Source organism: Trachurus japonicus, chromosome 15 (assembly GCF_045865225.1).
Source record: "Trachurus japonicus isolate A0001 chromosome 15, Traja_1.0".
Lineage (NCBI taxonomy): Eukaryota > Metazoa > Chordata > Actinopteri > Carangiformes > Carangidae > Trachurus > Trachurus japonicus.
This window is the reverse complement of record NC_140921.1, coordinates 30,738,353-30,762,304: the sequence shown is the minus strand read 5'-3', so window position 1 is coordinate 30,762,304 and position 23,952 is coordinate 30,738,353. Positions and strand designations below refer to the sequence as shown.

At 40.6% G+C, this 23,952-nt stretch overlaps 1 long non-coding RNA gene across 1 annotated transcript; it reads right to left on the bottom strand.

Annotated features, from left to right (window-relative positions):
• Nucleotides 1–544: 544 nt before the first annotated feature.
• LOC146973945 (uncharacterized) lies at nt 545–5,797 on the bottom strand. Its single transcript, XR_015037694.1, has 3 exons — nt 5,727–5,797; nt 3,634–3,738; nt 545–838 (listed from the first exon to the last, which is right to left on the bottom strand). It is a non-coding gene; the product is annotated as an uncharacterized LOC146973945 (long non-coding RNA).
• Between the last annotated feature and the right edge of the window lie 18,155 nt (nt 5,798–23,952).

Below are 23,952 nucleotides of genomic sequence, written 5' to 3'. Positions count from 1 at the left end.
GTGCACAAACCTTTATACCACATATTAACACAGACTGGGTAATTTATCAAAAGCAACCTTTATTTTCTTTTAATCAGGCACAGATACTGAACCCAGTTTGAGGTAGGGAGCTATACAGGCCTATTAAAACCCCAACCAGGGTTCCTACAGCTTAAGCCAAGTTAAATTTAAGACTTTTTTTAAAACCACTTGAAATTAAATTTAAGACCAACTTCATAATAAACACAAATGCAGAAAAAAAAGAAACACCTCACATCAATTACATAGGGTTAGGGACAATTTTACCCACTTTCCTATGTGATCCAAGGTAAAGTGACTGCTACATGAACATTGGATTGTGTCTCTTTCCAGCTGTCCTTTCAAAATAAATGCATAAAAAGTCCGAAAAAAAAAAAAAAAAAAACCCACCACTGACTCGGAATCTGGTGGCTGTGAGAAATTTAGCGTTGACGGCCACCATAAAATCCCACTTACCAAGTGTTAACATTTTTAAGACTTTTGAAAAATTGATTTAAGACATTTTAATGCCAATTAAGGCCTTGTTTTTAGATTAATGAATTCAATGCCTTTTAAGACTTTTTAAGGATCCGTAAGAACCCTGCCAACAGGCCTGGCATATGGTCAGACAAAGGAAATGTGACTGACTCTACATTTCTGAACAGTGCAACATTTTTAAAGAATGCCATTGAACAGACAATACATATACTTTTGGAACTGTGGAAAAGAAATAAATAGCCAAAAGAAAATTGATGTAGCAGATAAAGCAGATGTATGTATGTAGCAGATGAAGAGATGTCCACCCTCCAATTGGTAGTAATCAGCTGGCTCCTTGGTGCATCTAGGGAAAAAGAGAGAAAAAAAAAAGAGATTTTTTAAATATTATTTAAATTATCTGTATAAAATGCTCTGACGTCCTTTGCTTCATTCTAATGTTCAACCTAACATCAAACATCAGATCATTCACAGGGGGTTTGGAGGGGGGTGTCAAAGAGTCAATCGATTAGTACTCCGCGATTATCAAATACTTTCGCTTGAAATGCCCATCCCTACTGGAGTCCAGACTCCACACCAGTAAAAACAAGATAATAGACCACTAGTTTAATGTTAGTATTCAGTCGGTATTCAGCTGTATAGTCAATGATTTCCCTCAACTCTATCACTCAGTCAGCCAGCATCTAGTCTGGGGCCGTTGACCCGCTGTTTTGGTAGGAAACGGATCCAGGGCGAGAGAGACAGACCTTTCCTTCAAAATAAAAGCACCAAGCTAATAAAATGCGGTAAAACTCTTTAATTTAAGGAATATAATTTACAAGAAAGTCCCCGAGCCATTAAATTGACATTTTGCTTTTATTGTATTACAAGTTAATGTTTATTCAGGGTACCCCCAGAATTTTGCAACTCAAATTTAAGACTTTTTAAGACCTTTTTAAGACCACATCTAATGAAATTTAAGACCAATCTCGCAACAGTCATTTTACGTTTGCCAACGCAGCATTCCATGATTTTTTGCAAGTAGATACAGTTATGTTGTTGCGATGTATCATGCAGATAGATAAAAAATAAGACCTTTGTAGGGGTGTAACGATACACATAAATCACGGTTCGGTACGCACCTCGGTTTTGAGGTCTCGGTTCGGTTCATTTTCGGTAAGAGAACAAAATGCAAAACATAAATTTGCTTGTTGTTTATTAGGAATTTTTCTAAACCAAATTTACATGTTTTAGTCAAATGTAATTATTTTACTCACCTACTAATGCTATGTTGTAGGTACATTCTGTCCCTGATACAAATAAACTTATTAAACTAAACCAAGCCATTATACAAAATATGAAAAAAATATAAAAGGCTACTGTTGTAAAGTGCTGCCTAATAAGTTCAATAAATTATTCTCAAAATAACAAAACATACAGCCTTACAATGATTTTTTTTTTTTTTTTTTTTACATGTAAAGTGCAGCACTAACAGTTCGAGCCAGTGACGGACTGACCATAGGGCAATGTGGGCAAATGCCACAACGGCTGCCTGACGATGCAACCGTTCGGCCGCAAATAAATAAATAAATGAATGAATAACGCGGGTCATCACGAGGCACAGTGCGTAGTGTCAACACAGCAGCGACGTGCGCCTGCTCTGGGCGCATCTGCAGCAGATCCACATGTACTGGAGCTTGTGCGCAACACAGACACAGAGAGAGAGAGAGAGAGACAGACAGACGGAGAGGAGATAGGAGCCACAGCCCCCCCACCTCCACCTCCACCTCCATTCCTCCCAAAAGCAGGAGGGTCTTCAAGCCTCTGTTTTCTCGCTAGCGGTAGCATTAGCAGTAGCATTAGCGATAGCCACGATGTAAACGGGCTGCACGTGTAGCTGCAGGCGGACTGTAAACACACACAACTTCTGTACCGAAACTCACTCGTTCACAGCGCTGTGCTGAACCGAACGCCCCGTACCGAATCGGTACACGTACATACATGTACCGTTACACCCCTAGACCTTTGAGAATGAAATTTAAGACTTGTAAACTAAATTTAAGACCTTTTCAAGGCCTTAATTTATAGTTATCAAATTTAAGACTTTTTCAAGTTTTTAAGACCCCGCGGGTACCCTGTTATTTTATAAGTTTTATGTTGGTGAATACTTTTATTTTGGTGAATTTGGTGATTTCGGTATCAGCTACAGACAGGAACCAGAATGCAGACTAATTGGGAGGTAACTGACACCAGGCTCTTCGCTTGTCTGAAGAGCCTGGTGATGCGAGGCTAGCCAGCATCAGTCCTGTGGAAATTTCAATTACTTCTGTATGGGATGGTGCTATACATTTAAAGCGATAGTTCACCCAAGATTGAAATTTCACTCATTATCTACTCACCCTCATGTCGACTAAGGGCTGGGAGAAGTTTCAGAGTCCTCCGTGGCTTCTCTGAGTTACAGGGGGTCTCGACGTAGCAGTGCATGTCAATATAACGGTTGCAAATGGATACCAACTGTCTTGGTAACAAAAAGACACACCAAAAAACATCCAAATACCTCCATGCTGCTCGTATGTAATGTCCGTCTTGTATTGAAGCCCCGAAATGCGAAATTGTCCCGGAAAAAATTGAATAAGTGAATTTTTCAAGCTTGTTTTGTAGCGGAAGCTTCTCAAAGCTCCTCTTCCCGGTTCGTCATATTTGGACGAACTGGGAAGAGAACAGACCCTGGTTCGTCCAAATATGACGAACCGGGAAGAAGAGCTTCGAGAAGCTCGAAAAATTGACTTATTTCATTGTTTTTGGGACAATTTCGCATTTCGGGGCTTCAATACAAGACGAACATTACATACGAGCAGCATGGAGGTATTTGGATGTTTTTTGGTGTGTCTTTTTGTTATGAAGACAGTTGGTATCCATTTGCAACCGTTATATGGACATGCACTGCTACGTCGAGACCCCCTGTAAGAGAGAAGCCACTGAGGACTCTGAAACTCCTCCCAGCCCTTAGTCGACATGAGGGTGAGTAGATAATGAGTGCAATTTCAATTTTGGGTGAACTATCACTTTAAAAACTTGAACTGAAATTAATCTGAACTAGGTTTAATGAAAAAATTTAAGAAGCAAAATGCATTTGCCATAATTCTTGGTCTGTTTGCCTACCTGTTTGCATGTTGAAGTCTGTACCCCATCATCTTTTGCTCTATTGTCACTTCGGGTTCTCCAGCACGATGATCTCATGGGTAGAGCACTGCTGTGGGTCCTTGGCTGTGTAAAATACAGATTGACATAACAAAGAGTATTCAGTCAATTAGAAACAGAGTAAAACATTAATTAATCAAGGACAAAAATATCTTTAGCTGTGTCACAGTATTAAGGATAGAATGATTTTTTTTTATTTTATTTTGCGGCCGATCCTGATTATTATTACTCAAATAACACTATATTTAGAACTAATATCCTAATGAAAATTACTGCCACATATCTTTGACTTTAAAGTTTCTATTATTTTGTCCAACCTATGAAGGGTGAATTGAACTTATTACACCTGTGTGTATAAACTGGATTCACTAATGATGGCTTATTTGCAGGCTATATCATTTTCAGCTGGATTACTAATACTTCATCAACCGAGTATACACTAATATCAGTGATACTTTACTTTTATTAACAGGAGTGAGTATTAGTAACCATGCTAAGAGGCCACAGTCAGTGTAGTGTCTCATCTCCAGTAGTTTCTGTTACTAGCAGAGTTCATGTTGTTTTCTTCTGCAGCAGAGTGCGTTTTCTAAAGCAGTGGTTCTCACACACAAACACGCGCGCGCCGCGAGTAGCCGCGAAGCAGCGAGAAGCGGAGCCCTTTGATGTTAACGACTGTGTCACACCGGACCCACGTCGCTCCGGTTCACAGCAGCAGCGGCGCGGCGCGTGAGCCGCGAGCTATGGCCGCGAGCGAGCCTGTCAAGCCGGGCAGGAAGTCGCACAAAGAAACAGCGGAAGAATCCGGTTAATTTTCAAAATAAAACACATTCCGAAGCCGGTTTACCGCCCCCCCCCCCCCCCGTTTGGGAACCACTGTTCTAAAGGAACTTTCACTTATGTTTACACAGTGTTCAAAACAGTGTAACTCAATAAACAGCCCATGAAAAAAATATTTTTTCCAGCAGATATCTTTGTTACAACATGACTGAGCTAATTGGAGTAGTTTCATGTTGTGTCCGACAACGGGAGGGTTTTAACAGCTGACGTCCTGGTGTTAGCTTAGCTGCTGCTGTTAGCTGTCAGCAGCAGCTAAGCTAACGGCTACGATAGCCATGACTACCGTATTTCCTCTAATAGAGGCCGAGGCCTTTATTTACTTTAGCTGCCCAGGGGAACCGGCCTGTATTGGAGACCGGCTTATATTTGAGAGAGGCTATTATTTCTTCCTCTGTTTCATGCTGGTGCTCAAATTTGACAGTTACCGTGCTCAGTTTTCATTCTGCCTACAATTAATTATATTTTTTTACACATTACTGTAGCAGGTACCGCAACAGCAGCGATCAGCTGGACAGGATTAGGCTAATAAACGCTGGAGCACAAGTGACCAGTTTTGTCACAGATCGGGTAGCGTCGCAAATCGGGTAGTGACACGCCATGCTGCTAAAGCTCTCTTCGGTCGAGTTGTCAGTGACTGTTTCCTTGAAGCGTGGGTTCATGTGGCACTTCAGATCTAGCTACTGCCATCTGCTGGTACTTGTGGGTTACTGCATCCGTGTTTGGCCGCCTGAGACCAGTGCATCCACAGTGACTGAAATTCAGGTTTTTTCTGTTTGTTTGTTTTTTTCCCATTGACCCGGCCTGTATTTGGGGCCGGCCTTTATTTGTTCGTGTAAACCACGCCCCCGGCCATTATAACAGACCCGGCTATTAAATAGATACCGGCTACTATTAGAGGAAATACGGTAGTTGCAGAGGCGTGCACACAGAAGTGGTGGTGTTTGTTCGGTAATTCGTTTTGTAGATTTAACAAACATCAGATTAGTCAGGGCGGTTTTGGCAGCCCGGAGCCTCCACATTTGGTGCCTACACCGGTGGCTAATGCTACCAGTTAGCCGCTAACGCTACCAGTTAGCCGCTCGCTAGAATGCTACTACGGGGTTGAAAGCCGGATAGCTCATGTGCTAATGGCGATTAGCTTTTCTCTCTTTTCTTTCTAACCCTTTTCTCTGTAACACGTTAATGAAGCCATGTACCGGCTGAAACATCCTCCTCACCGTTGGTTAGAACAAGGAGAATAAGAAAAAAAAACCCTCCATGGTGACATGTCGAGACATGTCCAGGACTTCACCTCCGTTAACGTTACACAGCCCCCCTCCCTCTCACCAGAGCCTGCCTCGTTTGAATCCCTGACACCAACAACGCCACAATAATAACAGAGAAATATCTTACCTGGTATTTTTTGCAGGATTTAAATTCACTCAAGCTCTCGCTAGGACCAGGTTCCAGCCGACTGTTTGTCCATTTATCCGTATCGTAAAAATAATCCACATGACTGGTCATTCTTGAACGACTGAAGTGCGTCGCGGCGGTTCCCGTTTCACAGCAGCAGTAACGGTTATTTTCAAATTTGGCGCCGGAAAGGCGCGCACAGCTGTCATTGGCCAAGAGCCATTATGTCAGTCAGATCAACCAATCATGTTCAAATGCTCACGATGAGACAGCCAATGGATTTTGTTTCATTGTGGTAACATTTTATTTTTAATTTTTATATCTAATAAAAAAAATAATTCCTGACCTGCAATCGGTTCACAGACCATTGCTAAGTAAAACACACCGTTGCTAGGGTCACCGCTCTGATCAGAGGACACAGAGGAGGAGAACTATGCAGGATATTTACTTTAATTGAATTTTTACCTTCAGCTTCGGACTAATTGTGATGTTAGATAAATTACTTAACTTGTTACAGGGGGGGGGGGGGGTTATAAATATACACATATACTATACTATATACTATATTTTTAAAATGTTTTACACACATATATATATGTGTGTGTGTGTGTGTGTGTGTGTGTGTGTGTGTGTGTGTGTGTGTGTGTGTGTGTATGTTGTATAAAATATAAATATTTAAAAATATAGTGCCTTTTTGGTCTTTATTTCAATATATTTCTCAATATATACACATATATGATCCATGCATATATTGCAATATATTGGAAAATATAAAAATTAAATCCCATATATGGGAATATATTGCCTAATATATCACATGATATTTTCTAATATATTGCAATATATTTTTCTTTCGTAAGGGTTTTGACAGTATGGCTCACCTTTACATCATCCACAGCTCATAAAACGTTTTCAATGCTGTGAAATGCTGAAATTACTAGTGCAGTTAAACATGAAATTGATTTATTTACTAAGATTTGCTTTACTGATTTTTAATGGGCCTTTACAGTAACATTAACACCACGACACACTGCTGTAATCAATAATAAATTCAGGAAAAAACTTTCCAGGACTATTTCTATGTATGCTTTCACTACACACAAGAAAAATACAAATGTTTAATCTTGTTACCCTCCTTGAAATAATAAAGCATCCAGAGATGAATATCAGAGCTTGTGCTTTCCTGATGTGTCTTGTCAACTAATCTATGATACTGAAAACAATAATTCACCAAAGTGTCACATTAGCTACATTGACCATGAGGTTATGGTAAATATGTGAAAGAAATACTACAATTTAAAGCAGAAGTAAGTGATATATTTGTGTTAATATAAGTCTTAAATAGTTATATCTTCCGACAGCAATCACTTACATAGAGTGTTTGGACCGAAACACGGGTCTGTCAGTCACTCTGCTCTGCTCTGAGCCGAAGAGAAAACATTTATCGTATCCTACAGTTTTTATCCAATGAGGAGAGAGAACGGCATGCAGGGCTGTGTGTGCAGCCAAGGGACGCCGTGAATGTGGTGACCATAGACTGTAAAAAGAATGGACGTAGCGTCCGTGACGTCACCCATTGGTTTTGGGGAGTCGTTTTTGTGACTCAAATATGGCGGCCTGAACAGCCCCATGTTGGATTGGCCGGCCGAGATCCCGCCCACTGGCCTCGAAGCAGCTGTCCACGGAGCTGCTCGGACCTGTCACTCAACGTTTCCGCGCCCTAATTGGCCAGAGTTTTAACCTAATAACAGTAAAACTATAGAGTTAAAAAAAAATTCACCCCCCTCAGAGTGTGTGCGGGGGTAGAAACTATGGATTGAGACGAAAAAACGTTCTGACACCAGGCTTTTAACATGTTTACTGAGGATGTAAAGTCGGCGATTTTAACATGGGGGTCTATGAGGAATGCTCCCTTCTGACACCAGCCCCCACAGGAATCCGAGGGGATTGCAGTTTTTTGAACGCGGAAGTGAGCTTCACTTCTCAGACCGACAACTGCCCCCTTGGTGGTGACGTAGCGACGAGGACTGTTATGGTGCGTTCAAGGAAACTCGTATTTTTCCGACCGTGAAGTCGTACCAGTTCGATCTGGTACGAGTTCAGCGGTCGGAAGTTACGAGTGGCCGTTATAGTGACTTTCACCGGTAAAACAGGTCGGAAAAACACGAGTGGGTTGCCTGAAACGCTACAAAGTCGTAAGTTGTGACTTGAAGCTGTAATTTACGATTTCAAAAGCCTGCCTGGAACGCAGCATTAGCGAAAACGACCGGACCACTTACTTCTGCTTTAATCACAGTAACTTTCTTTATTATTACATTTTCAATGATAACAATCATCGACTGAATAAAACATTTGTATTAACTGGACTATGAAAATAGCTGCTTCCAAATCTTCACTGTCAATTTTAAGTTAATCCTAAAAAGTGTGAGGTCAAATGTGGACATGGAATAATAAACAAACAGTTGGTCTGTTCTCTCATCAGAGGTTTTCTGGTTGCATCATCATCACAGCTCCATAACTTCACATGATGTCCTCCTTCTGTTGGCACCGGTCACTCAGTTCTCACTGTGGCTCCTTAGAATCACAGTAAAACACAAGAACTTAAATTAAAACATGGCAGGTGCATGACTGTCTGCTTCAATTAAAGACATTTGTGTGTGAATTTACAGCAGTAAATGACAAACCCCCACCTCTATATATTGTATTTATCAGTACAGTATGACACCAGCAAGATAGCAAGTTGATGGATAAACCTGGGGGGGTTGCAGCTTGTAGACCGATCCTACCGATCACTGTTCTGCCAACATGACGCTGTGGTCGTTAAATACTAAACCGGATTTATCCCGGTCCGGTAAAAGTCGGAGACGAGCTAACGGTTAGCATGGCTAACACGGGAGCTAACGCGGAGCTAACGTTAGCCGTGTGACTCGATTATTCACATTAACTATAAATTAACTTGTCTTGGACGGTGACAGTCTCATGTTCTCCGGTCAGAACACACAGGAGAACACACGGGAAAGTAATCAGTGGTCTTCTGGAATATACAACAAATTAGATATAATTTTTACACATTCAGAAAAAGAAAAAAATACTCACCGAACCGTGATATCAGCTCCCTCCGGGTCTGTTAGCACCGTCGGACAAGGTGAAACGAAAATTGGCTGAAATTAATTAACTGCCAGCACTGCACCTGTGCTATCTATCATCCACATGTATATCGACAAAATATCAGAAATTAAATTAAAACTGACTGAACACAATACGCAAACGACGGGAGGTCCCCTCCGGTGTTAATCCTCGGTGTTTTTTTTTTTCTTTATTGACAAGCAAGTAGAGTACAATATCGTTTTTAGACAAAAAATAGATATGGAACCAGGTAAAAGTCAGGCGATACGGTAATAAAAAACAAAACAAAACAATAACAATTAGAAGAGGAGAGAAACAAATAAAAAAAAAAGAAAAAGAAAAAGGGTACATACATTGGTCACGCATAGAATACAGAGTACACAGAGATTATAATCATCAAAAATCCATAAAGTCATTAGAAATAATATTAAGATTAGACATTCATCAGGCTGTCGTAATACTGCAGAAATAGATCTTTTTTTTTGTCATTTATAATTCTGAGAGACTTAAGATGAAAGTTGAATTCAAGTAGAAACACTTTAAACTTCGGTTTAGTTTTGAGAAATCTGTGTTTGTGTATAAAGAATTTACAGGAGAGAATTAAGTAATTGGTAATGAATTCAACAGACTTGTTGTTATGAGAAAAATAACAAAGAACATCTCTTTTGGTGAACAGGTATGAGACACTAAGGCAGTAGCCTAACCATGCTTTTTTCCATTTAACGTCATAAATTAACTCATCCCAGAAGAATTTCCCTCTTGGAGAACACTTATTTTTAACATGGATGGCGTTACGTATGAATTTATTATTACATTTTTTATCCAGGAGAGGGCGACCATCAATAATTAGTTTAGGGTCAATTCTTCCATTTGTGCTGTATGAAAGGTGACATTTCATCAACTGTATGATACCATGAAGGAATCGCCTGACATACAAGACTAAATTCTTTAAATCTAATAGGAAATTCAAAGGTTCTAAGAAAATCATTATAAGAAAGGAGATTACCGTGTTTATCAAATAAGTCAATAATAAAAGATATGCCCTTTGTATGCCAGGAAGGAAGATAGATAGATTAGTTTTTTACTGTGATATCTTTGTTATTCCATAGGAGGGTTTTATGAGGGGAAAAGTTGTGAACATAAAGAAGTTTCCATGCTAAGAGAGCTTGTCTGTGAAAGTTTGACATTTTGAGAGGAAGTCTAGAAGGACAATAATTACATTTTAAGACATACTGTAAACCACCATAATAATCCTCGGTGTCTGATCCACTGTGTCTGACCTGTGACGTCTCAGTCATCAGGCTGTCAATCATATTCCGTGCTGGAAGGTGATTGGTCAGTTATACCAACCAGGAAGGACTAATATCTAAATAATTATAGATTTTTTTTCAGAAGGACCACCAGGTCATATTTAAGGATGATGAACTTTAGCTGTTTAGACCGTTATCAGTTGAGAAAAAAAATTATTGAGCGAGTATTTCATGATTGAAAATGAATGGGAGTGGATTGGAACCAGGGCTTTCTGTAGCCACCCCCTGCAGGATGCGGCTGGGATTGCACGTAAAGTCACTTCCGCATAGGCTTCACTTTTCAGACCGGAAGTCTACGTCCATTTTTTTTTTACAGTCTATGGGTGCAACAGCTGTCTGGACATGAACCTGTAGTCTGCAGTGCAGGGCTAATTAACTGCTCACATACTTGTGAGACTATCACTGTTAGAAACAAAAGTCTGTCGCTTATTTTAGCTTAACTAGTGAATCGTTGGATAAATGAAAAAAAATATTAATGCACAACAAAAGCAGAACTTACCAGTTGATGCAAGACCGGAGAGCCCTTCTTCTTCTTTCGAATTTGAATTTGAAAGGCAGTTGACAGGCAGCTGCATTACCGCCACCTACTGGACTGGAGTGTGGAGCATGGATGCACTGAAATCTTTATGTGACCCTCATGTAAACCAATCACATAAGTTTTAACAGTTAAAACTTATTAAACGTATTTAACTAAATTCATTTAGTTAACACTTATTTCATTTAGTTAAAATTTAACTAAATGAATCACTGATGCTCTATGGCTCATCATATTTAAACCATGTTCATATGTTTTAACTGATTAAATTTAATTATTTTCACATTTAGCAGATTTATGTTGATTTTAAGTAATCTGAATAAATATATTTTAAAACATTGGTGTTTTAAATAAAATCAAATAGATGCAAATACATAATACTAAACTCTGCCATGATTCATTTTTGTGAGTGTAGTAGATCACCTGTTTTGCGTGCACTAACCAAACTCGCAATATTATAGTGGGCGCAAACAATATAGCGCCCGCTATAGGTAGGTAAAACAGGTCGGAAAAACACGAGTGGGTTGCCTGGAACGCTACAAAGTCGTAAGTCGTGACTTCAAGCTGTAATTTACGGTTTCAAAAGCCTGCCTGGAACGCAGCATTAGCCAAAACGACCGGATCGCTTACTTCTGCTTTAATGCTAGCATTAGCAATGTACCATAAAACCTCCAACATCCAACTCATGTTTCATGGTAACCTGGTCATTTCCTTTCTGATTGTGTTTCAACTTCAGCCTGATTTGGACCACTTGGTTTGGTGGTAGTACTTTATTAGATGAGCTGGTTGGACCTGTTAGCACAATCACTTTGCAGCACGTTGTGTTACATGTTTATGTAGGAAAAGTGCTCTATAAATAAAGTTTGATTTGATTTGATTTGATTTGAATCAAGTTAAAGACAGACAGAGGTCTAGTAGGTGGGGCTGCCTTAGGTGAAACACTACTTTAAGTTTAACCAATCAACATTAAACCTAATAAACTTTAAATAAGATGCATCTACCTTAAATATTCATCAGCATATGCCGTTTGTCTTGAAACCACCAATTCTTCTTTACTAAGTTAACATTTACAGCAAAAGTAAATGCAAGGCATGCAAAAATTTAGGCACCCCTGGTCAAAATTTCTTCATTTCTTCATTCATTCATATTTGTGATATTGCTTAAGCTTAAAATATTTCAAAAGAGTGTTTCATGTTTAACTTTTTGCTTTTTGGAAATCATTTCATCTTCCACTTGCATATTTACAGAAATGTTAACCAGGGGAGCCCAAAGTTTTGCATGACACTGTACATTCGTATTCATATTGAACTGTTTAAAACAACTTTTTAATGACATTTAAATGTTCTTACCAGCAAAACTAAAGAAAAAAATATGCTTTTTATTTGTTGTTAGTATCCTGCAAATGTCCCAGGACACATGTTATGGGATTAATTTTACATAGTACATTATATTTCACTACATTTACATTTAAGCACTAAATCACCTTGAAAATCAAACTCACACAACATTAGTTCAAAAGTGCTCACTGTTAAAGCGCTAGCAGCTGAGACTGACTGCACACCAAGGAAATCCAGCCGCTATAGGCCTGTGCTGTGCTGCAGATGAGACCTGGAGACCATATGTGGGAGAAGTGAGGCAGAGGAGCCGGTGTAAGTGTGAGAATTTGAGGATTGTCAAAGTGAAAATGTGATACTCACACCAGATGGCGAGTTTTCCATGTCACTTCAAAGTGGTAGGTACTATGCTTTGTAGGCATTCTGCCGACCGCTTCTCCTTTTATGTGGGGGTCGCGCGAGGGTCAGCGACGCTCCGTCTAAGCTGCTTCATTAGGCTCCCTCCTCATTCATCATGGATTGCGGTTTTTATTTGTCTCCAGGTACTGTACATACATTGTGGTTCTGGCAGAGTTGTGTTTTGCTTTGTGTCAGCCCTTTGCTTCAGAAACAAAATGGTGCAATTTATTTGAAAAAGTCTTTGCACTAGCAAGGACTTTTCTCACTAGTTAGTGTGCTAAACAAACTGAGAGGGAGTTTACTTTTCAGAGAAATGAACAATTGACAGTTTGCAGTGCAGCAGGCTGTTCCAGCATTTCTCATATAAATTAGCTGAGAAAAACTAAAAAAAAAAAAAAAATTCTAGTCATCTGGCATGTGTTACTCCTGCAATGCACTACTGTGTAGTGTATGTGGAATACACAGGAACACCTGGATAGGTATTAATATTAGTTTATAGGTACAGACAATAAAAGTGGAAAAAAGGGAAGTGGAAATGAAGTCACTTCCTCACCTCATGTTGACCCATCAGTCAAACAGAGGAAGAATGACACAAACCTCAAGCAGACAAGCTCTTCCTCCTTATAATGCATTATTTATGGAAAACAGGACAGGGAGGAGGAGGAGGAGGAGTGCACGGAGGGCAGCTGAGTTGTGTGTGCAGAACGAAGCGGGCTATGATGTCCTTTGTGTATTATTCATGACTACAGCGTCTCTGTCTGCTCAACAGTATCTCTGCATACAAGACTGGCTCAGTTCTGCTGGTCAGTGTCCAGCTGGTGAGGACACAGCAGGACGGCAGTTCACGTTGTACCCATCAGTCCCACATCATCACATTCATAATGTCACAGATGGATAGTGTGCTAATACTCATATATATAACTTATATTTTTAAACCACATGTAATTTAAAATGTTTTGCAGCATTATGTCGAGTAGCTTACAGTAAGATGGTGAAAGTAGGGTGGGGGGTAGATGGGGTAGATGAGGGTGATGCGGGTGTGGGGGATATATACGTTGTGAAATATATTTTCATGTATCTAGAAGTTGTGACACATGTTAATAGTGTGATTTACATTATGGTAACATCATGAGGCGTGTCTCCACTGCATGAACCTCCCCCACAGGGCCGCTTACAGGAACTTTTACAGGGCCGAATGGAGTCCCTGCCTGGGAGATTTACTCTGTGCTGATTGGTCAGACTCAAAGCAGGATCATGTGACGCTAAGAGAAAGCCCCAAAATAAGATGCATTTTTACAACCCAACGTTACTAAAAACGGAAAAACGGCCGGAAAAAAGAGAGAATAACTCAGTAAAAGACGAGATTAGCAGTAGGCCTGGTAAAAAAAAAGAGTGGTAAATAGGCGATCGCGGGATGACGATCGAGACGGCATTTTTTTTTTTAAGAAAGCGTCTATATACTGACAGAAAAAAACATCAACAAGAGCAGTAAAAAACAAAAAACGCTGCACAACGACCACGCAATGATGGAAACTGTTGCACGTCGCCATCAGAGCCCGGTGGGTCCTGTCTGCAGTGGAGACACGGCCACCGAGAGAGCCGAGTGAGAGGACGGTTCCTGTAGAAGTTCCTACCCCCTCCCTTTACCAGGAACTCCTGCAATGGAAACACGGCTATGCTTGATGTAAGGACATACAGTATATGATATGCCATCAAATAGATTTTTGTATGTGCAACCTGGACTGTTGACACGCAGCAGGTTGGATCCATGACCGGTGACCTTGCTGTCATCAAGGATAGAGATTCAACCAATCCTCTCTGACTTCTCTCATCTACACAGTGTTTCTGTGCACAATATTTGCGTACAGGAGTTCCTATGTGTTTCTATATCTACTGAGGACGTGAGCCCAAAAGAACAGACTCAAGGCAGGCTGAAAAGTTTTGAAATCTCTTTGTGTGTGTTTGGAGTCACAGCTGCAAAAAAAGTGAACAGAGCCTTTCCTTGCAGCTGCGGCCCCAGAGGGAGCTTGTCACTTCGGACAGTGTTGAAGGCAAGTTTTAAAATGATAAAACAAAAACTGGGGGAGTTAGGAAGTAGTCAGTTAACATGCCTTCTTTAGAGTGATGCTAATTCATGCTGAATTCCATGCTAATTTAAATGAGCTGCTACATAACATACTGAATATCAGCGTTTGCAGTTAGAAAGTTACTCTCCAGGTAGAAGAAAGAAGAACAAGGAGGTTCCTGCTGTATTGATTCTCTTTTTCAACTATACAGACAGTGTGAATCCAACAGATGGGAGGTTGAAAACATCTTGGTAATTAGGCTGATGAAGAAAAAAAAAATCTGAAAGGGCACAAAGTGAGTGGGAAATTGGTGTTGCTATGGAGGGTCAGGGATCAGGTCACATGTAAAGGTGAGAAGAAGCGGAGCGACAAGGTCATGAAGAGGTTAATGAAAATGTAGGAGCTGCAGAGACAGAGAGGTGAAGAGGCCAAAGGAGAAGACAGGGGGAAGTGGACAGGTGTTGCAGGTCCATGACACATCTGCACTCATCTGCAGCTGGGTAGTGTAGACTTGCATCATTAAAGGGATAGTTCACCCAAAATTCAAATTTCACTCATTATCTACTCACCCTCATGTCGACTTAGAGCTGTGAGAATTTTCAGAGTCCTCTGTCCCTTCTCTGAGTTAAGGGGGGTCCGTGCATGCAGTATTAATGGTTGTCAGTGGATACCAACTTTCTTCGTCCAAAAAGACACACCAAAAAACATCCAAATACCTCCATACTGCTCGTCTGTAATGTCCCTCTTGTATTGAAGCCCCAACATGAGAAATTGTTCCGCAAATCACGTGAGATTTGCACTGACACAGGAAGAGCAGTGAACTGAGATACTGGGAGCTTCCGCTACAAATAAGCTTAAAATATAGACTGAACAATTTCTCATGTCGGGGCTTCAATACAAGAGGGACATTATCAGACGAGCAGTATGGAGGTATTTGGATGTTTTTTAGTGTGTCTTTTTGGACGAAGAAAGTTGGTATCCATTGACAACCATTATATGGACAAATAGGCTACTGCTGCGCGGATCCCCCGTAACTCAGAGAAGGAACGGAGGACTATGAAAATTCTCACTGTTCTTAGTCGACATGAGGGTGAGTAGATAATGAGTGAAATTTGAATTTTGGGTGAACTATCCCTTTAACATAACATAACAAACCATACATCCAGCCTCAGTTAAAAACAATCTGAAGCAGTGAGTGTAAACTTTTTTTCTTGTGGCACCAGGACCCAGGACCTGGAACTGTAGACCTGTATTCTCACGTCTGGATCAATCTTATCCCTGGGATGAATTTTAAAGGTTAAAGAGCCCAACGCATTGTTCCGATGTGACCCCCAGACACTGACACACTGCTATCTGTAAAACCCCCAAAGCTAATTAGCACATTAGGAATTGGTGAGCACCAGAGCGAGAGAGCACTGTGTGGACCAATAGAGGGCAGCACTGACAGGATTAAGGCATTAAAAGACAACAAAAATGCAGCCCCTCCAGTTAAACCCTCTCAGGTTTAGGCCCATCTAATCCGCTCTGTAATGCCTGAATCATTTGGTTGGAACTTGACGGGGGCGATATTTTTGGAGGTGTGTATTGGTTTGCTTCTCTGGGCTTCAAGGTAAAATCACAGGAGCTATGCGCTATGATTAGCAGCGGAGCAGGCTGAGAGGGGAAACAGCAGTAGCAGGCATTAGCCGTGTTTGCACAGCTGTGAAAGTAATGCTACCTCATTCTTCTGCTCGGGATTCAGGGCCTGCAAGCTGCAAAGATGGTAACACATTGTCCTCCCACTCTCATGAATTTTAATTTTCTTTCTTTTTCTTTTTTTTCTCTGTCTATTTGAGATGCTTTAATGTGGCATGCTTCCTCAGTCACTTTTGCTAAAGGGCTACTTTCATCCCTCAGCTATAACTTGTGATTTCCATCATTCTGACAGTGATGATAGACCTGCTAATGACAAAGACTTTAATTTAAAGCTGCACCCATCAATATACATTTTTAACAATGGATCAAATGACTTTGTACAGTGTGAAAGGTGGTGTCTGTAGTGATGAACCACACAGTATTGCCATCCCAGTTTACAGTTTACCTCAGCTCTGTAGAGCATTTTATACGGTGGCCCTGAAGCTCAATGCACTACAACTTAAGAGTTTGTTTGTTTGGTTTATTGTTAAGTCAATATTACATGATTCATAATTGTATTATGTACTGTTAGCTTAGCATTAGTCTTTTGCTGGGTCTGTCTTCTTTTTTTTTGTAGCTCATGTGTTGTCAGACTGTGTCTTTGCATGCATTTTTATAAGTTGTAGTAAACTGAGCTCTCAGGACCACCATATTAGCCTCTTTCACATCATTGCTTTAATTTTATTGGCCTCCAGAATGTTTCCAATCTATAGCTACCTAAGAACAACTGAAGAATCTGAACAAGAATGTGTGGGGCATGAAGGAATTGCATTTATTTACAAAACTGGGGGGATTTGGATTTTAAAAAATCTAAATGTAAAAAAAAAAAAAAAAAAAAAAATTAAATAAACAGAACATAGGGAAAGAGAAATACACCTGTACCCCAGCTTTCAAACTGATTTTCTGTTCAAAACAATACAAGAGATCTTAATCTTGATCTTTTTGGGCAGAAGTTTGAATGTGCAGTTGTTGGCTAGTCTTGTCATGCTGTAGGATCACAGCAGCAGCGCACCACTAGGCTATATTTCTCATTAATGTAGAGCTAATACTTCCGACCAGAGAAATTAAGCTTGTTTTACATATGTAAATGATCTTATCAAGATAAAGTCATTCTGTATCCGACGGTGTGATTTTTTTTCTCTGGTAACTGTTAAAGGATCATTGAAATTTTAATGGAAGATTCCAGAGAAATAATTACAGCAATACATTGTACAGTACCAGCTCTGGTGCTCTATATCATCTCCATTGTTCATTGCATAGATTTTATATTAAAAGGAAATATCCCTCACTTATTGGCTTTTTAACTGGCTTCCATCCTGATGTCTATGACATGGAAGTTGGCTCTCTGCACAGTGTGACGCCGTCTGTTTTAGCTAATCTGGCTCTGTACTGACACTCTAATGAGAGATTGGGACATCGACACCAGGTTCAGGATGTGCAATGACTCAGAGAGAAAAATGGCCCATCATGAGGATCATTACTGCTCTCATTTCACCTTTGAGCCAGAGAGTTTAGTTTTTCTCATTAAATGAATGAACATCACTGTATAACCCTGTTCAGAGGTATTATAAAATCTTATATTTCCCAAAGCTGCAGGAAAAAAAAAAGACGCGGTGTCAAATTTTGGTCCACTCCAACTCATAATGGAACCAGGAGGGTGATACAGCCAGCCAGGAAGGATTGAGATGAGCAGGACAAAAATAAAGAGGGGGGTGATGCTGGGGTGTGTGATAGAAACAGATCGGTGTGCTAATGCTAATTTCCTTGTGTTCTTCTCCGTTGATGGGGGGATAAACAGGAAGCGTTGTGGTAAATTCTGCCTGAAGAGTGTGATTACTGACAGGCCTGACCCCTGTGCTCTCGCCATGTTTTCCCATAACTCACAATTAACGCAGACATTAGAGCATCCCGAGAGGCCCGGCTGGCTTTATTTCCCTCCCCGCCAGAAAGCGGGTAGCAGCACTGAGGCCCCTGGACCCGAGCCCAGTTCTATGATTTAGCTGGAGAGACAGGGGAGGGTGGAGGGAGGTGGTGGTGGTAGAGGGTTACCCTGAGCACACTTTAGCACTTTAGGGGTTTAGGGTTGTTATGGATATGGCTGTGGTAATTACTCAGTGCTTGTTATTGCCCACACTGCCACACCTGCGGCCAGCAAAATGCCGGTACATCGCCGGAAGGCGTCCAACAACATCTGAAGAATGTCAAGGATGGTATCGAGCTGGATTAGCCAGACACAAACACAAGCTCTGCTGAAGGCAAGGGGGGAAAAAAAGGTTTTAATTAGGTTGTTTTGTAATCACACAAACCTTAGCAGTCAAAGGCTTTACATTGTTGTGTGTTATTTTGGACAGGTGAGTTTTGGCGCAGTCGTTTTATTTGGGAAAATAAATGAGCACCTGTTCTTCGTCGTGTCAAACTCAATCTCACGGCTCGTTAGCGGGGCCCCTGCCCAATAACCCAGCTTTAGAGCCGCTTTGGCTCCTAATTCCCATCTCTAGGCTGTCACACAGTGTCATCGCCACAGTCATTCATGTTTTTATTCATTTCACATTTCATCATTTATTTATCGCCTAGCCAGGCTGGCACACTAACACTAGGACCTCAAACAGGAGGTATGGAGGGGCTGACAGTAGACAACATTATTTCTCTGGAAAACCCAATGACCACTGACAGTGAAGGCAGAAGCAGAAGACACAAGCCGGCTATTTCAAAAGAGTTTTACTTTAATAAGTAGCCTCCCAGAACAGTGAGAGCACTACATGGAGTCGAGAAGAGAAATCTGGGAAAGGTAATTTTCATTTTAAAAAGCTATGAATTTCCACTAAAAATTCCCTTAACTGCACATATTGAAAAAGAAAACATCTATAAGAATTTATAGACTCAATAATGTGTTTGTAAGAGATTGATCAATAAAGTTTTGAGAAGATAAACATGCTATCTATATAAACCACACAATCATTTCATGAGAAAAGATAACAAAAAAATGTATTTCAACATTATGGACAACAGTGAATATGCTCATTTGGATATGTAAATATTCTAAATAGTAAAAAACAAAAGTCTGAGACTCATCAGAATGGAAGTAGAATATCATGGGACTTTAATAGCAGGTCATTTTGACCAGATGATGGTACTGTACTAGGCTACTGAATGTCTGCACCAAACGGTAAATCCATTAAGTAGTTGCTGAGACATTTCACTCTGTCAGAGGGATTCACTGTGAGGAGAACATGAGTGTGTGTACAAACTGTCATGGAAATCCAGCCAGTAGTTGTTGAGACACTCAGAGCGTTGCCAGACTCTGTGTCATACAGTCATTGTTCTGTGTGGATTTGGACACTGACCTGCATTCACTTTTTCTGACCTCGACATGTTTATTGCCCTGATTTTTTTGGCAAAACATGCAGCTCCGCATTATTGGAAAATGATATTGTGATTGGATGCAGCCTGGATATTCAAAAATAATCATAACAATAATTATAATATTTTACAAAAAACATTAAAGCATTGTGTAGTAAAAGCTGTATTGGATATTAACATAAAATACTGGGAATTCACTATAATTCAAAACTTTCTACAAACACAATGGTACAGAGGGGTGTTGTCCTTGTAGTTTTGTTTTGACTGCCTGTTTGTTGTTGTTTTGTTTTTATCTGTTTGTTGTTGTCTTTTGTATGTATTTTATTATTTGTTGAAAGATAAATAAACACTTTAATGACAAAAAAAACTTTCTACAAACCTATATTCTTATACCATATAATTGGAAACATTTTTTTCATTATACCCCTTAACATTATTATATTCATATACATCAGACAAAAAAAATACTATAACATCAAGTACCTTAATTCAAAATGCTTTATGCTTCATTTAATGGCTCCAAACTCAGCCCATAATACTTTCCCATAGTCTGAAACATTACATTAGTGTAAAGGTAGTGTGGAATCAATGTGTCCTGTGTGGCCTTTTCCTGTGTGTGGTGGTTTATATTAGATGTATGAGTGTTGAGAGGGAGGTAAATGCCCTTTACTCCCCCCTCCCACCTCCCACCCAGGTAACAGAGCTGTCACCCCGGTCTTAACCAGATCTGAAAGCATTAACACCCTCGCCCCGCGCGCTCTGTCCCAGGAGACGGGGCCGTGGTCGACAGCAGCGCCTCAGCCAGCGCTGGCACATGACGAGGTGCTGGGCAGGGCCGCGTGGCGCCGGGGTTCGCCTGCGTTGGCAGCCGTGTCCAAAGTCACTCGGCAGGCCTTGGCACGGAGCCAGTCAGTTGAGCCAAGGCCAATAATAAAAAAGACAGCCAGAGAGGAGGGGAGGGAACAAGGGACAGATGAAGAGAGAGAAAAGTAGACCAGCATTTCCTCTTTCATTTAGCCGTCCAACTGTTTTCTCCCTCTTCCTCTAATTGACAGAATAAATGCACCTGCCACTGTGGGGCATCACAGAGATGAGTTGGCTGGAGGAGAGCAACCCATGGGTCAACGCCATCCCATTCTTCTTTTACTCACCTAACCCTGTGGTTACAGCTGGACTGTCACTTACAGAGAGCTGAAGCTATGCAGCTGTACATCTGATCTCTTATGGTTTAAAGGTTTTATCATCATTCCTGCTCCATGACCCTTTGTTAGGTCAATCTGGTGTAATGTGGTAGTGCAGATCATATACTGACTGATATTTTTTTTTATTAATATAGAGTGAACAAGAAATTAATTATAAAGAAAACTGAAACAATTTAAAGTTAAATTACTTAATTTCTCAATTACTCATGTTTTGTGCAGGAGATTGCCTATACATAACCATTTACTGGATGTCTGTTCCCCAGTTGTCTCTCTCTCCCCATTTTCGGTCATATTACCTCCACTGTCCATCTAATAAAAAAAAATGATTAAAAAAATAATAACAAGACGGAGAAGTTCATCAAATCCCAAAGACAACTTCTATTTTCTTTTATTAACATTATGTAAAAACATGAATGAAATTCAAAAGTCATGGAAACACACACACAAATAAAAACACACTGAAAACTGCAGGAGATCTCTTGGGGATCTTGTTATTCATTTATGAATATGATAAGGGAGGAATCCAGGGAAGGTTTATGACATATGAGACAAACTATTAATGTATGTAATTAATTAATATTCATTGTTAATGAATGTTAATGAACCAGTTAGTGTTGTTTGAACACCTAAAAGCCAAATATAGACTCAATAGAGTCTGTTGTAAAAGTGAGACATGAAACAGGTGAGGAGGACTGAGCAGTGAAACCCTGATGGAGGAAGCTGCTGCTGGACAGGTGGACAGGGTCTGACCCAGGACACAGAGGGACAAAACAGGGGACGCAAACGCCTACAGCTTCAGCAGGACCAGTGAACAGTGAAGTAAGTTATCAATCTAATAGTCTTCCACATAAATGTACAATCTGTTAAATTGATTTAGCGTGGGATTGTATGAAGTAGTCATGTAGTCAGTGTATTTGTTGAAGACTGGGATCTTCATGCTCCCAGTTTAGAGAAGCAGCAGGAGAACCAACACGGAAGCTGGGAGATGAGCTGCCGGTGTGTTTAAAAGTTGTTCACAGAAAAAAACAAACAAACAAACAAAAAAAAACAACATTAATTAAAGGGACAACGAGGAGTTTTGGAAAAGCGAAGCGTTTTCACACTACATTTATGAGCCTCCGCACGCACGGTAAAATTCTTTGACCGGCGCAAGACAGACTCATGTTTTCATTCATCAAGAATTAAAGTCAGAGGTTCGAAGACGATCACATACCATCGTAGTTCCCACCATAAACAGTGATTCGGCGGCGTTATTCTCATGACTCGCCACGAAACCAAAACGCCACCACTAATAATAACAAAATAACGATAGAGACAAAACTATATATTTATCGAAAATGGGCCCATGGGTGTGGGTAGCGTAGATTCATCCACATTAACGTGAGACTTTTAAATAACCAAATAGAAACTCCTCGTTGTCCCTTAAGTGCACAATGTAATTTGAAATCTCACCACTTCTATCTGCCATCAAACTGAACTGGAAACCACTGAACTACACACAAGCACTATTAGCAGTGTGCATCGTCACCTCAATTTCTTTTTCTTCTCAGATTTACTCCAGTAATTCTGACCCATCTAAAAACTCAGTGTTTGTGATGGAAGAGTGAGTGTTAGTCATGTCCCTGTACAACACACAGTCTGTGGTTCTTACACTGCCACTAGATCCTCCATCTTTTTAGGATCTTTTCTTGCCCGTGATTGAAAGGAAATCGGACTTGTACCTTCTCTTCTCTCCTTGCTTCACTCCTCCTCTGCTTCCTCTGTGCCTCTTCATGGTTTCTACAGAGATGTCCATTTATCCAAGTGAGTTTATAATAACACAGAGCAATAGCAGGTTTGGACAGGACTCATCTTAAATACATAACAGTAAAAGTACAACGCATCTGGAAAAGGCTCTACATTTGATTGGTGCATGAGGAAAAAACATGGCTCACACACATATTTCATTCCTGTTCCTTCTTTACATTGTTTTTCATTGTACTTTAAGATGCATATTACAAAGCAGCGTCTCCCTCCTGTCACTTTTATCAGCACCTTTTCTTCTTCTCCTTTTTTTTTAAATGACAAGATTTTAGTTGTGGCCTGAGACAGAAGTGGAGATAAAGCTATGTCTAAGAATAAAAAGAAAGAAAGAACAGGACTCAGTGTGTGCTTATGCATGCGCGTACGCGGGTGTGTGCATATGCTTTGATCCATGCTGTTGTGTGCATGTGTGTGTTGAGGTGTCTGTGTGTGTTTGGGGATGGAGGAAGGAGGGGGGGGAAGAGGGACTGGACAGATTCCGACGCATAATTTAAATTTAATTGGAGCGGGCCTGACTGGCTGGGGTCAAAATGAAGAGAAAATCAGTCACATTAATCAAGATAAAATTATCAGCTGATTAATCAGTGTTCTAATTATGGTTGCGGCGCTTCTCTTCTTTGTTCTGTTTAAATTACTCTGCGTCATTGTCTTTTCCATATGGCCAGCATGTCCCCCTCAAAATGCCCAGTGAGCACACACACACACACACACATCACCACTAACACCAAAAATAATTAGTGCACGTTTGAATACTGCCCTGCTAAGCCAGACCGCAGTAACTACCGAAAATTCGAAATTGATTTTTTTGTGAAATTGAACTTGTCAATAAATGTTTTATCTTGTGTAAAATTTTCAGCGGTCAATGTTGCTCAGTTTTAGAGATATGAGGTATGAAAAATTGCAGTAACTACAAAATCACCCTTGAAACTAAGCCAAACCGCAGTAACTACAGTTACTGCGCTCTGTATCTGTTTCCCTGTACAAAATCACACTCAAAACTGAGCCAAACCGCAGTAACTGCGCAGTTACTGCACTCTGCCTCTTTTCCCCTGCACTCCACCTGTAGTTACTGCGCTCTGTTACACACCGCTAGCCAGTTACGGTAGCTAGCTAACGTTAGCTTCGGCAGGTTAGCACCAGCACAGGGACGGTTCGCTCCCCCCCCCCCCACTCCGAAACACCGCTGTTCGGACCCTCGGACCCTCGGACCCCCCCCCGGACCCTCGGACCTCCACCCCCAGC